The sequence below is a fragment of the Lepidochelys kempii genome, chromosome 7, assembly GCF_965140265.1.
Source record: "Lepidochelys kempii isolate rLepKem1 chromosome 7, rLepKem1.hap2, whole genome shotgun sequence".
NCBI lineage: Eukaryota > Metazoa > Chordata > Testudines > Cheloniidae > Lepidochelys > Lepidochelys kempii.
In genome coordinates this window covers 17,803,016-17,817,391 of record NC_133262.1, presented here as the reverse complement: position 1 = coordinate 17,817,391, position 14,376 = coordinate 17,803,016, and the positions used below count along the sequence as shown (strand labels likewise).

At 40.3% G+C, this 14,376-nt stretch overlaps 1 long non-coding RNA gene across 2 annotated transcripts in view; it reads right to left on the bottom strand.

The window, feature by feature from the left end:
- The window catches only part of LOC140915235 (uncharacterized), a 41,596-nt gene that overhangs the window by 14,195 nt on the left and 13,025 nt on the right, over positions 1–14,376 (bottom strand). The window lies entirely within an intron of this gene.

Here is a 14,376-nt window from a genome sequence, read left to right as displayed (position 1 = left end):
TTTCTGGGTACTTAAGGGTAATGGGTGGCCCTGTGTATAATTATCACTCTAGGAATTGTATAAGAAAAATTACTCAGCCTTTAAATGAATTTTAGTTGTTTTCATTAAGTTCATTGGGTTTGGATCAGAATTCCAAGGAGCGAAACAAATCCGGAAAGTGACATCTAATCTTCAGGAAATTCTTGGGTTAGTAAATGAAATAAAGTGTGATGGGGAAGAGGGTAACATTTCAAACCAAGAAATATGTGCTCTGAAAGAAATGTCCAGATCTAAAACTGGAATTGACTACTGGCAGTCTATGCCATGCTCAAATATGGAAGCCGGTAGTGGGAAAAGAGAAGATGTGATGCTTTGTATTAATGTGACTATGTGCGTGAATACATAAAATGTCATGGGACATCAGATAAAGATGAGTAGGGTCTGACGCCATTGCAGAAAGGATACTAAAAGAATACATGGTTTGTTCTGACACAACAACCTCTAGGATTGTATCATACTACCCATATAGTAACTAAATTGTAAGCAATACTCCAAATCTTGACATCATTGACTCACTCTTATTTGAAAAAATAATTTTAAATAACAGAAATAATAAGTTTAAAAGGTGAATTAATTGTGTTACATCTGTGAAAGTCAGAAAATTTTTTTGAGGTTCCACCACCTCAAACTTAGCTAAAGTTCCCTCAGACCTCCTACCCAAACCTCACTCCTGCCAACTAGCTTTGAAATTTTAAATCTGGGCGTGAAAACTTATTCCATCCAAAGCTGAAATAAAAATTTGCCTAAACACCTGCAAACCAAAACCACAGAGTTTTGCATAGCTCTGTTATTGAACTATTTAAAGAATTAATAAGAATAACACCTAGATCTTAAATAGTGCTTTTTTCATTCCTAGATCTTAAAGTACTTTACAGATGGGGAAACCGAGGCACAGGGCAGTGATGTGACGTGACCATAGCAACAAAGATGGTCAGTAGCAGATCCAGGAATAAAAACTTAAGTCTCTTGATATGTAGTCTAGTATTTTATCCATTGGATCAGGCTTCTTTCCGATATTAAAAAAATAGGTCATTTATTTCCATTGGAACAGATCCTGAGGTGCTTTTTCTCTTTACAGACTTCAATGAGGGTTAAAGACAAAGCAAGATCCAGGAGGATCTCAGGAATTGTCCCTGATCTCGGTAGCTCATGGAAAGATGCAGTCATTCTCCTCATCCTTGGAGAATATTGTAACAGGTCTGTGAGATCTGTCATATTTCTAATTGCTATCTTACGAGACCTATAAAACTTTGCAGACTAGGGGGGAAAAAGTTGTTGTGTATATTAGAAAAATCCCTAGGCAGCTCTAACTTGTGTTCTGGCCTGATCTGCAGTTTTATGTGACTATGTCCTCTAAGCAGTCAATAAAAACAATGTTTGCTATGGTAACTGCTCCCTTCCTCACTTAGAGAGACATAATACACAATTTTAAAGGACACTCGTGCCAATTAATACTGTCAACTTTTACAGATGCAGTTAATTTAACCCCTTTAAAATACTGCATGTTCCATTAGCCCTGATGTTCTTCATCACAGAAAAGATGCATGAATGGTCTTATCCTTCTAACTGTCTTTGGCTACAATAAACAGTGGACGTTTTTCAGAGAGGGTACTTCCTGAAGTGATATAATCCAGGGGACAGCTTCCTGGACTTTGATGTCAGTAACCAGATAAAGTCAGTAACCACTCATGTTCAGAAGTAGCTACAACTCATAATCCTGAATCAAAAGACAAAAATGTTTCTTTCCCTCAGCTGCGACATGGAACATACCGTATCTGCTGACTAGAGCTCTGTGTGTCTGCATAACTCATTGCTGTGGAGAGAGTCATCAGGATGATGTACTGAAATACAGCCATCTCTATTATGGTATACCATGCATGTTTTTAAAAGCTATTTTTAAAATTAATACTGCCCTATAATGCTGATAAAGTGGAAGGTATTTATAATTTGCTTCACTCTCTCCCTGTTTTCTAAATCCACATTAAGTGGCTTTTCATTTGAATAAAATACATTTTTAAAAAGATCTGATGCTTGGAAATGTATTAATATTGTATTCACACTACAAAACTGTAATTATTTAACATGTACATCATTTTAAATGTTACACAAAGGCTATTGTACTTTCTCCCATTAATTCATACCTAAATATTTCATGTTAAATCTTCCTTTGCTTACCACAGGATGAACACTAAAGCTTGTCTTATTGGTGGTTTTCTTTCTTGCTGGAGGGCAAGACTTTGTTAATTGTAAGCATATGGTTTAAAACAACCAGATTTCTTGGAACCAGATCTCAGGAGGAATAATTCAGTCCTTCATTTTGTGAGATAGGTAAACTGAGTTCCATATATTACCAGGTGGGGTTGTCTTAAAACCAGATTCCAATCTGCTCTGCATGGACATTAAAATCTAAAATTGAACAATTACACATTTTAAACAACCCAAAACTCAGGTTTGTGCACAGCAACAGCATTTACACATGCAAATCAAGTGTGTAGCTCCATATATTGGGTGCACAGACGTCTAAGAATGCTTTCTGTGAACAAAGATCATTTGGTACACACAAATTTTGAGTTTCTGTGTATGAAACTTGGGTACCCAAAGGTATGAACCTATTTGCACAGATGTGCAAATTTAAGGACCACCATAAAAATTAGGCACTCTAGATCCTATGATGCTTTTGTAATAGTCGGGGTCTGCCTTTTGCCAAAATGTCCCACTCCCATGTTGTGAACCAGTTGTCTGTATTGACTTTACCTTTTTGGTTATTTTTTAAGTTTGGATTTGTCGGTATTGATCTGGCCCCAAGAGTGTCAATAGTTTTCTGGTAATAATTGCTTCTCTTTTTGTAATCTGTTTTATGGTGCATCTCCCAATTTGTATAATTCTGTCTTGTGTCTCCACGTCTGTACTCTAGACTCTGCAGTGAGAACTATTGAACAGTGAGAATTATTAAGGTTATTACTTGGCACCAGTGAAGACAAGCTGCTATAGCAGCAAGGTAGTAGCAAATACCACTCAGTAGTAAGAAGCAGATACAAAACAGTGTGAAGCTGATAACTAATAGTAAGGGATTACTATTAAGGCACTACAAAAAATAATTTGGTGAAGACCAATATCCACTAGGTATTGGATAGGGAATGACTTCTAGCCATTTTCCAATATATACAGAAAAGCAGAGACCTTAATTACTTTGGGCCCAATTCTACAATGGCTACGTATTGAATAACACTGTCAGCACTCGGTGGAGTAGACCCATTGACCTTAGTTGGACTCTGCGTTAGTACATGCCACTCAGCATAAAGGTTACAGATCCAGACCCTGGAATTTACAGAGATGTATGTATGAGACATTTGATGTTTGATGTCATTCCTCATCAGAATGAATGGGTGTTAATTTTTTTTCAATAAAAGTATAACGTATAAAAATCTTTGTGGTGTGTTACTCAATGAGATGGGTTTGGACAAAATAAATCAACCCAAATCTTTGCTCCAAATGTTCTGTTATAAAGCTAAAAATATCAGTTTGCTTTTTTCCACATTTCCTGGTACTGGTAGGATGGGAAACAGACGCTCAAAAATACCAGCTGACATAGATACATATGCTGCCGGCATCAATTCAGCGTTGGCAGGGAGACGGACTGGATGATCTAATAGGCTTTTTCCATCTATTACTTCTATGTTTCTATGAAGCAGGAAATACCACAAAACTTGACATAAGAGGGCTGCTCTCAAGAGAATTTCAGCGCAATTTTTTGGTTCCATGAAGTTCTCCAGATATGTCTTCTAATTTTTGGATGGGTCTCTAGACAGAATCTCCATACCTTGGGCTCAGCTGTGCCTTTAAAGTGCTGGCCCACATTGGAGACATGCGCTATTTTTGGAGCTTCAAGATATGTGGGTACTGCTACATGCCTAAGAAGATGCAGCTGGCTGTCCCCTTTGAGGCCCAGATAGGAAAGGGCAAGTATCTTTTCCCATTCCATCCCCACTAGTGTGAAAGGATTGCAACTATGTTGGCTCATTGGCCAAGGTCCACAAAGGTGTTTAGGCTTCTAACTTCCATTGATTAAATACCTTTGTGGCTCTGGGCCTTTATGCTAGTCTCCATCTTAAAGTTCTGTGCAGGAACCAACCACATTCTAGCCCCTTTTGACTTTCACCTCGCAACTCCTTAGACTAATCTTCAACTGGTGAGAGAAATCTAATGATTATTTTCTCAATTGAGAATATTCCTAATTTGTCAGAGAAGGCTGGGGGACAAAAAACCCAAACCAAAAAAACAAGAAACAAAATACCCACCTCCAGACTGCTCACAGCTGAAAGGACAAAAATTGGTTGGTACAAAGGAAATAGTCAGACTCAAACATTGATTTTTTTCTGCTGTCAGAAACATATAATATATGCTACTTTATGCAGTCAGACAAAGACTGACATAAATATCTCTGAGAGAAACTATCAAAATTATTAATAGTGTTTTCCTAACCTCTTTAATGAGGATATATTCACTTTCAACTGGCGTGCCAGCGTGGGCATCCTTGACGGGTTTTTTTCCTCTTCCAAAGAGGTTTAATTGCGCTAGGTATAAATAGCCTATCAGTAAACATGGCTCTGTGAATCATGTCTAAAATATTTACAAGCCCTCCACAATCACTGTGCTGGTGAAGAATGCACTCATTAGGCAGGTCCAGATGTATTCAGTGGTCCACTGAGAGTCTAATTCCTCCAGCAGATAAATCATTGGAATATTAATGCTGTTGTTTGCTGACAACTAGCATAAAAAGACTGAAGCAGCAGCTCCATGCACCATGGAGTGTGTGTCTATGTTAGAGCTGTGCAAATTCAGAAGGTTCCACCTGAGGAGGTCTTAGACAAGGGAATACAAGGAGTTTACATATTTATTTCATTCCTTTTATTTGTGGCTTATCTTTTAGGATCCCAGAAAGAAAAGGCTTTATAAAAGCTCTGCAAATAAAGCTTATGGAAAATAGGAGCAAATAGTGATTTTATTTTGGATTTTGTGCTTACTGGCAAAAGTTCTCAGCTAAGCATTTATATGGCAAATGTGCCTGTTCTTTAATCCTTTAAAAAAGGCTGCTCTACACCTGAAAACTCTTGTTCAGGAAAGTCACATTTCTCATGGGACCCAATGGACCACTCGGAGTATGCTTAGGCACATGTGGATATGCTTGCAGGAGTGGGCCCTGCAACAAGCTAGTCATGTATAGACAGATAAATAGATGCATATATCTATCTATCTATGAGAAGTGATACAGAGTTAAAAGGTTTAGACTCAGAAGTAGACACTGAAATTAAAGGGTGTTCTGATGAGGGCATTTGTTTTGACCCTGAATAAAGATAGTGCCTAGCTACAAAGTGTGGATCAGATCTAGGTTTACATTCTATTCGGCATTCGTGAGGCCTCATCTGGAGTACTGTGTCCAGTTTTGGGCCCCACACTACAAGAAGGATGTGGAAAAATTGGAAAGAGTCCAGCAAAGGGCAACAAAAATAATTAGGGGTCTGGAGCACATGATTTATGAGGAGAGGCTGAGGGAACTGGGATTATTTAGTCTGCAGAAGAGAAGAATGAGGGGGGATTTGATAGCTGTTTTCAACTATCTGAAAGGGGGTTCTAAAGAGGAGGGATCCAGGCTGTTCTCAGTAGTAGCAGATGACAGAACAAGGAGTAATGGTCTTAGTTGCAGTGTTGGAGGTTTAAGTTAGATATTAGGAAAAACTTTTTCACCAGGAGAGTGGTGAAGCACTGGAATGGGTTACCTAGGGAGGTGGTGGAATGCCCTTCCTTAGAAGTTTTTAAAGGTCAGGCTTGACAAAGCCCTGGCTGGGATGATTTAGTTGGGGATTGGTCCTGCTTTGAGCAGGGGGTTGGACTAGATGACCTCCTGAGGTCCCTTCCAACCCTGATATTCTAGGATTCTAAGATTCTACATGCTCCAGATTTGGGGTGTTGAGATTCAGGGTTTTGGTTTGGATCATCTCTAGTGATCTTAACTTAGAATTCACTGAGTAATAATTAATGTGCTTTGCATTCATAGATTATCTTTCATCTGAGGATCTCAAAGTGCGCAGTTGGTCTGTATTAAGCTGAATAGTGATCTTTTTAGATAGGTGGCATTATAACTATTTTTCAAAGGTTTGTAGAGTTTAAATGACTTGCCCAAGATCACACATCAATTCAATATAAAAAGATGGTAGAGCCCAGGAGTCATGACTCTTAGTCACTAGACTATATTTTCTTCTCCACATCAACAAAATGTAACAACATTTATTTTGTTCAGTGCCACCTGGAACATGAAAAGAACAATAAAAAAGAATAAGAATAAAAAAGAAAATACCATATGAGTTTAACTGACTTGTTCTGACCCTCTCACCATAATATCCTCTGCAATCTGAGATGAGATTCACTAGCCATTATTTTTAAAACTTCCAACCCATGGCAATGATGTGCATTATCACAACAGTGATAAATATATTTTATAAGGCTTTCCAACTGTGTTTCAGTGCAGTTCCACTAATACACCTGCCATTTCTAGCGCATTTGGTGAGGGACTGAATAGATTAAAGTTTCAAACCCATAATGTGAAATATGGCTGAGTTGCCTGTAAAGAATAGGTGTTTGGGGGGAGGGGGCGGATCATTTGATTGTGAGTATTTATTACTTGCACATCCCTATGCCATTGGTGGCACAGGAATTGTTCTGCTTTTTCATAGAACGCCAGAGGTATTTTGCTTGCAGTGGAAGCAAATAAGCATGGACCGTGTTTTTGACTATACATCTTCACAGTGTGAGCACTGTCACATTCAAGAAACTGCACAGTGGCATAAGAAGGGACTCTCAGGCTACAGATGTTTTCAGTTATCTCCAGGGTGCTTCTCCAGTCGGTTTTATTTTGAAATCTGAAAGTGGGAGAGTTCTGTTGCGCAAGTCAAACAATGGACCTGTGAGTTCCTACTGAGTGCACTCATCAGCCCAATGGTGCTCTACGAACTTTCACATCCGATTGGTTGAGGTGCTTTACCATCTCTTTGCCAGCTCATGGACACATATTACAATAGGACACAATACAAAGAAGTGACATATTGGATAGCTTTATTTTGATAGGGTTACTGCTAAGTAAACTCTGAGAAGCCAGATATGAAGACAGTCCGTAATCTGAAGCAACATCTTAAATATTTATTTTTCACGTTTGATAGGTGAGGGTGGGGAACAGCAGTTACCCCTGAATCATAACTGTGGTCCTGATAGAAAGTGATAGGATAAGTTGTAACTGAAACTGTGTGAAATATTCACACTGAAGCTCAAACTCATGAGAACTTGGCCTTGGATTTGAACATTGATCATTTACCAATCTCAGATTGCATTTGCAAAAGTTTGATGAATGTAGGCTGTGCTTGTTTGCACATCTGGGAAGCCAGAAACAACTCTCTCACCTTAGCAGGCTTCTCATGCTGCCCACAGTATTCACCCCCTTTCTCCAATATCCCCCAGGCATTCCCCTTCTTTTACCAGATGTCTTCAGGGGAGCTGGGACTTGCTGGAGGGGATACAGTGACTTGTTGGGAGCATAGAGTGGGAAGGCACTGGCAGAAGTGAAGCAACCTCAGGAAATTCTGGATCGAGGATCAAATCCTCAGTTAATGTAAATTGGTGTAGCTCCATTGAAATCAACAGAGTCATGTTGATCTGCACCATTTGCATCTGACCCTGAATCTCCAAGTGAAACTGCAAGGGTTGGTTTGCTTCCTGGTCATGTAAACCAGGGTTGGTTTCCTAATCCCTTTTTAAAATTGAACCCTAAAGAGCTTTGTACAGACCTAGTTATATGTGATATATGACTAACAACGAGCCCTAGGTATTATGAAATATTAGAGAAACAATGAGCTCATTGAACCTAGCAGGTATGATTTTGTTACTATTGCCACTAATTGGGTGCATCTGTTTGGACAGTCTCACATGTATATGGGATCTCCTGGGCTACTATTAATAATAATCAATAATATGTTATCCCAAAGACAAAACAACTCCTTTACATGGTACTCCACTGAAGGGCAGACAAAGCTGGGGAGGAGGGGAGGCAGTTAGTGAAACTGGGAAATTTTGGCCGAAGACATTACAACAAATCCTTACTGTTACGGAAACTGCCTCGGGATCATTAGGACTTGATTTGCACACTAAGTGTGCACTATTACACATGCAAAAATGTGCACACATCTATTCACTTAGAATGAAAATGCTTTCTAAACCATAAGAGTGGTATCACTTGTCTGACACTATAATAACACAATTGATTTAATCTCTTTCTGGTTATAGGGCCCGATCTTCAGTGCATGTAAATCTACATAGCTCCATTGACTTTGGTGGAGTTATGCTGATTTACATCAGCTAGGCATCTGGTCTGTTTTTCAATGTGAATTTTAAATAGACAGAGCTAGTGTGGGCAGCTTTGCGGACAACTCCAAACTGCATCATCTGTATACATCCATCTTAACCTGAAGGGACCACCTCCGAGTTTGAAAGAGTCCATTCCACCTACATGGCGCATTCGTCCCTTGTCCTTTCTGCTTAGACCGCCAACAAGGATTAGTGCAAATTGTAATAATGCCATCTGTGGTGTGCTCAAGTGTCCACTAAGAACCATTTAACAAATTTTTATCCTTTTAGCTAAGCTATTACAAGTCAGTATTTATGAAGTTTTCTATAAAACTGAGAAACTTGGGACCAGATTTGACAAGCTTCCTCAGACTGAGAACTCTCTTACTGCACAATGACTAATCCCGAAATCAGTGGAGCTGCTTGTGAAGTAATGTACACTTCAGCATGCGAGCAGGTGACAGAGCAGGACCCTTGGTCATCATCACTAGATCTCTTCCTCATTTTGCCTATTTAACGAACAGTTATCTTCCATTACAGTTTAAAGATGAAAACCACCTCCCACTTTGATGAATCTGACAATGATAGGCATCTAGGAGTACATTGTGCAGAGATGAGCAGTAATTCCTTAGCAGGACTCTGACTGAATGTAGAGATCTGAACCCGCACACAGTGCTTAGACAGTGTAGGAAGGTCAGTCATTGGATAGAAATATCAAAGAATGCACAAAGAATGCTTTAGAAAGCCCACATTCTCCGACACTGCATATGGGCCTGATTTTTGGGTTGTGAGGAGTAACTTACTCCACAGTTAGGACCACTGAAGTAAATGGAACTACTTGGTCCATAATGTACTCTTTATCTTGAGTAAAATGGTAAAATCTGGTCCTGAATCAGGATCAGGACATGCACATAGAGCTACTAAGAAAATATCATAGACTTAACAAAACCTGCGTCAAGTAAGGTAGCATCTGCCACCTAGAGAGTCCTGTGAGAAATGCAAGGAAACATATAAAATGGAAAAAGAATGAGGAGGACTTGTGGCACCTTAGAGACTAACAAATTTATTTGAGCATAAGCTTTCGTGAGCTACAGCTCACTGCATCGGATGCATGCGTTCTCTTTGCTGATACAGACTAACACGGCTACCACTCTGAAACATATAAAATGGACCAATTCACCCTTAGGCAAAGTTCTCCAAAATTCACACAGCAGGTCTCCATTCTGACACTCCCTGCCTGTGTATAACTGCAACTGACGTTTGCTGGCATTCGGCACAGAATAGTGATGAGATGCAGACCTGGGGTTGGGAGTATTTTGCCTTTAAAATGCGTAATCTCCTCTGCTCCATTAAAAATACACCAAAGAGTAGTTAGCTTTTGATATCCAAGGGAAGATACAAGGTTAAGATTGTAGGCAGAAAGCATTGGAATTAACCAGAGGAAAATCTTTCACTGCTGGTTCGATTCCCTGATGGAGCTGTGATAAGTAGAATTTATCTCCATTTATGGATCCATGGTTTAAAGAGTGTGCATTGTTTGTCTTTAAATAGTGTAATTCTTCATCAAAGGAATAGGTTTGCTTAGAGATTGTGCTCAAGGTCAGTAGGTTTTGATGAAATAATCTTTTAATTGTAGCATATTTGATTTGATTTGTCTATTCATTCATAGTATATGTGACCACACCACAGAGATTAAGTGATATGTAACCTCTGACTTCCCTCCAAGAGCTTTGGCATCAATAATATATCCAACTTTCATGCCGTGTTCTGACCTTGAGTCCATAACATTATATCTATCTGGTAGACACAATTTACCAATGGTTGCAGTACATTCACCATCACTGGAAATTTTAAAATCTAGACTGGACGTTTTAAAAATAATACGGTCTAGTTTAAACAGGAATTAATTCAGGGAAGCCCTATGACCAGTGGTATGCTGGAGGTCAGACTAGATGATCACTGTGATCCCTTCTGGCCTTAGAATCTATAAGGGATTAGGTGCATACTTTGCATTACAATACTATCTTCTTACTTTTGGACATACCAATACCATAAGCACTTCCTCTCTCTCCCCCCCCCCCCCAGAGATGTATATATATTGAGTTCCACCACAAAAAGACCACCAGACCTATAGTACAAAGTTCATATCCACTGGTAAACGCTTTATTACTTTATGCGTGTAGATAGGTGTGAAGGGAGGGGGCGAAGGGATGAGGGCATGAGCTTGAAATATGTAGCAGTGCTTCAGATGATTAGGAGTGTAGTAGAAATTTAGTTACAAGTTCTCTTTCTCCAAAGGCAGTTCAGGTTTTACAGTGAACTTCCCCATTCTGCCATAAGAATAGTACTCTGACCTTAACCTCTGGACATGCCACTCACTCACTTGAGATCACATTAGCTCCATTCATTTTCGTGTTAGCTAGTGTCTGTACTACTAGTGTCTGGAACAAAAGCTGACAGCGTTGCAGCATAGCATTATGTGACTGAACTGAGAAATGCACTTTTGTCTACTGAGATGTGACCATCAGATTCATCTTAACTTCAGTGTAACTGATTCCCTTTCCCTCCAGAGATGCCATTCACGCAACGTGTACCCCTTCTCTGCCATCACTTCTAAATGCTGCCTTGGGTTTTCAGTAGTTTTAGATCTGGTGTTAGAAAAGTGATTCTGATTTAGTTTGTACCTCATTACTTTCTACCCTCTTGGACACAGCAGCTCTTTGTACCTTCTGCTGTCTGAATAAACTTGTGATTGGAAACCTACCTGTGGATCTGGCCCTAAAGCAACTCTGTGAGCTGGACAACAAAGGAAGGAGTTATACAGTTATGAGAACTGCACTGTGAACCTAAGTGCTATTGGTGAAATTCTGGCTCTCTTGAAGTCAATGGCAAAACTGCCAGTGATGTCAGTGGGGCCAGGATTTCACCCTGTGACTCAGGTTTGATATGTTGATAGAGAGAGAGCATCTGCCCAAAAAACAGTAATACCTGTTCTGAAGGGAAAAGGTTTGAAAAAAAGTTGGGTGATTTAATCACATCTTACAGTGATAATTTCTACTCCAGCAGTAGCTAGGGGGGCTATTAAAGTACAAGTGCTAAAATTAAACATTTTTAGATCTGTAGGGCCAGATAACTTGCACCCAGGAGTTTTAAAAGAATTGGCCAATGGTCTTTCAGATCCACTGATGTTGATTTTTAATAACTTTTGGGGAAGTTCAGAGGCCTGGGAAAAAAGCTAATGTTGTGCATTTAAAAAGCTTGGAAAGCCCTGATATGGGATGTGATCAAGTAAAGAGTTAAAGGACGGTAGCATAAATGTTACCAATCAGAATTGTTGTGGAAAATAAGTCTTCTCAAACAAACCTGATATTGCTATTTGATGAGATTGAAGTTTGATAAAGTCCACTGTGTAGACACAATAGATTTCTGTAAGGCATTTGACTCAGTACTATATGAAATTCTGATTAAAAATGTAGCAGTATACAAAATCAAATGTAGCACATATTAAATGGCTTTAAAACCGGATCTCATCATAGGGCGTGTTTCTAGTGGGGCCCCATAGGGCTTTGTTCTTGGGCCAGTGCTAATCAATATTTTATCAATGATTTAGAAGAAAATATAAAATAATTGATGGTAAAGTTTGCCAATGACACAAAAATTGGCGGAGTGGTAAGTAATGATTAGGATAGGTCAGCCAATTCAATCTGGCTGACCTAATCAACATTAATCATTTGGTAACCTGGGCTGTGGTGATTTGGGGAATCTGTCCTTGCACTGTTTATGAATTCTATCTGATAATGGGGGTTGTTTATGTGTGTCTGTGTCTGATTGGGGTTCTATTTTGAATGTCGGGTTTGTTTGCCTTCTCTGTTGTCCTTTTACCTCCTGGTTGGACTGGAATTCCCAAGGGTAGTTGCACAATAGACGGTATAGAAGCATCCTAGACAAAAGTCTGGCTCCTAACCCAGAGTATTGATTTATTAGGGAAGACATTGGTTTGGGAAGAAGTCACTTGGTAGGGTCTGTGCTCAGCTGTTGAGATCGACCAGGTAGCCACATGACAGAGCAGGTTACAAAAGGGCAGGAGCTGCTCTAGTCTTGGTCTTTGGCTATTTTCACCAGCTCAAGCTGAGGGAAGGAGGTAAGGGGATATACCTGAGACCAGAGGTATATCACTTGCAGTCCAAGGAAAGGGTGAGCTAAAGTGAGGGTCATTCCATTCAGGGGGGTTGTTGTTTTCTAAATGAATTGTGCTCTCTTGTGCTCATGTCTTATGTGAAAAGTGATCGGGTTAAAAACCTTTGGATAAACCTGTGTCTATTTGATTCTGCTCCCATGTGCACATGAAGAGCGAAATTGTAAACCCAGAGTGCCCACATGACTGGAGTTCGGAGTTCTGGGGTGTTTAAGCTATGGGGATGTCAATGCTAATCTCAGTGGCTAGGCAGTTGGACTGTGGGGGCTCAACTCTCAGGAGGGGGTGTGAGTCAGAGGATCTGCACCCTGCAAGTGTGTGTTCCTAGAGACCCCAAGCTCAGGGAAGTGCCTGGACTTTGCTCAGGGTCAAGAGGTGTAAAGGACACTTGGGGCTCAGGGAAGTGGGCTGCAGCCACAATAGCCTGGGGAGCGTTTAGCCAGAGGGGGAGCTCTCTCAGGCCTATGTGTGTGGCATGAGCTCATTTGAATGGAATGTGTGGCAATGCAATGTCATACATCTGGGAATTAAGAATGTCAGTCACTCTTACAGAATGGGAGACAGTATCCCGGAAAGCAGTGACTCTGAAAAGGACTTAGTGGTCATGATAGACAATCAGCTGAACATGATCTCCCAGTGCAAACTGGTGGTTAATTCGGCTCCTGCTATTTTTGGATGTATAAACAGGGGAATATCAAGTAGGAGCAGGGAGGTGGTTTTACCTCTGCATACAGCATCGGTGAGCCTATTACTGAAAGACGGTGTCAACACGTCAAAACAAAAAAACAAAAACAAACAAACAAACAACAAAGGAAAGGGATCAGAAAATGATATGAGGTCTAGAACAGGGGCTCTCAACCTTTTTCTTTCTGAGCCCCTCCTCCCTGCAACATGCTATAAAAAGTCCATGGCCCACCCGTGCCACAACAACTGGTTTTCTGCATATAAAAGCCAGAACCGGTGTTGGGGGTAGCAAGCGGGGCTATTGCCTGGGACTCCACACCACAGGGGTCCCCGCAAAGCTAAGTTGCTCAGGCTTCAGCTTCAGCTCAGGTGGCAGGGCTTAAGACCCTGGGCTTCAGCCCTACACAGTGGGGCTTAGGCTTTCTGCCTTGGCCCCAGCAAGGCTAACACTGGCCCTGCTTGGTGGACCCCCTGAAACCTGCTTGCAGCCCCCCAGGGAGCTCCAGACCCCTGGTTGAGAACCACTGGTGTAGAAAACCTGCCTTTCAGTGAAAGACTTAGATATTTCCTCTCCTTGTGACTCACTGTCTCCCTTCTGTGCCCCAGAGCAGAGTGGAATATATGGGCCACAATAATTTTTTGTTTTAGAAATTGAATATCTTATTTTGGTTTTTAACTAATTGGCTATATATAATTCTATAGATTTCATTATGAAAGGAGCCAAGGCTTACCCTAGGGATAAATCAATTCCAAACAACATGAATCAGAACCAGAACTCTCAAGTCTTCCCTTCTTCTCAGATCATCAGCATGACCCATATGGCACATGAAAATATTTATGCAATCCCATACTAAATTGCATGCATCTTTCCTTTGTTTGCCTCTGTCCAGGCTGGGTAAAGCTGCCAATAATTAAATTGTCACTTCTTAACAAATTACACCAGTTATGCTTGCATTTCATTTCACTGCAGATGTAACAATCAGCCCTTATTAACAATATCCCAAATGCTTCCTTTCTAATTGGAGTAAGGAATATCTTTACAAATGAGGTCATTCTGATCTGTTATA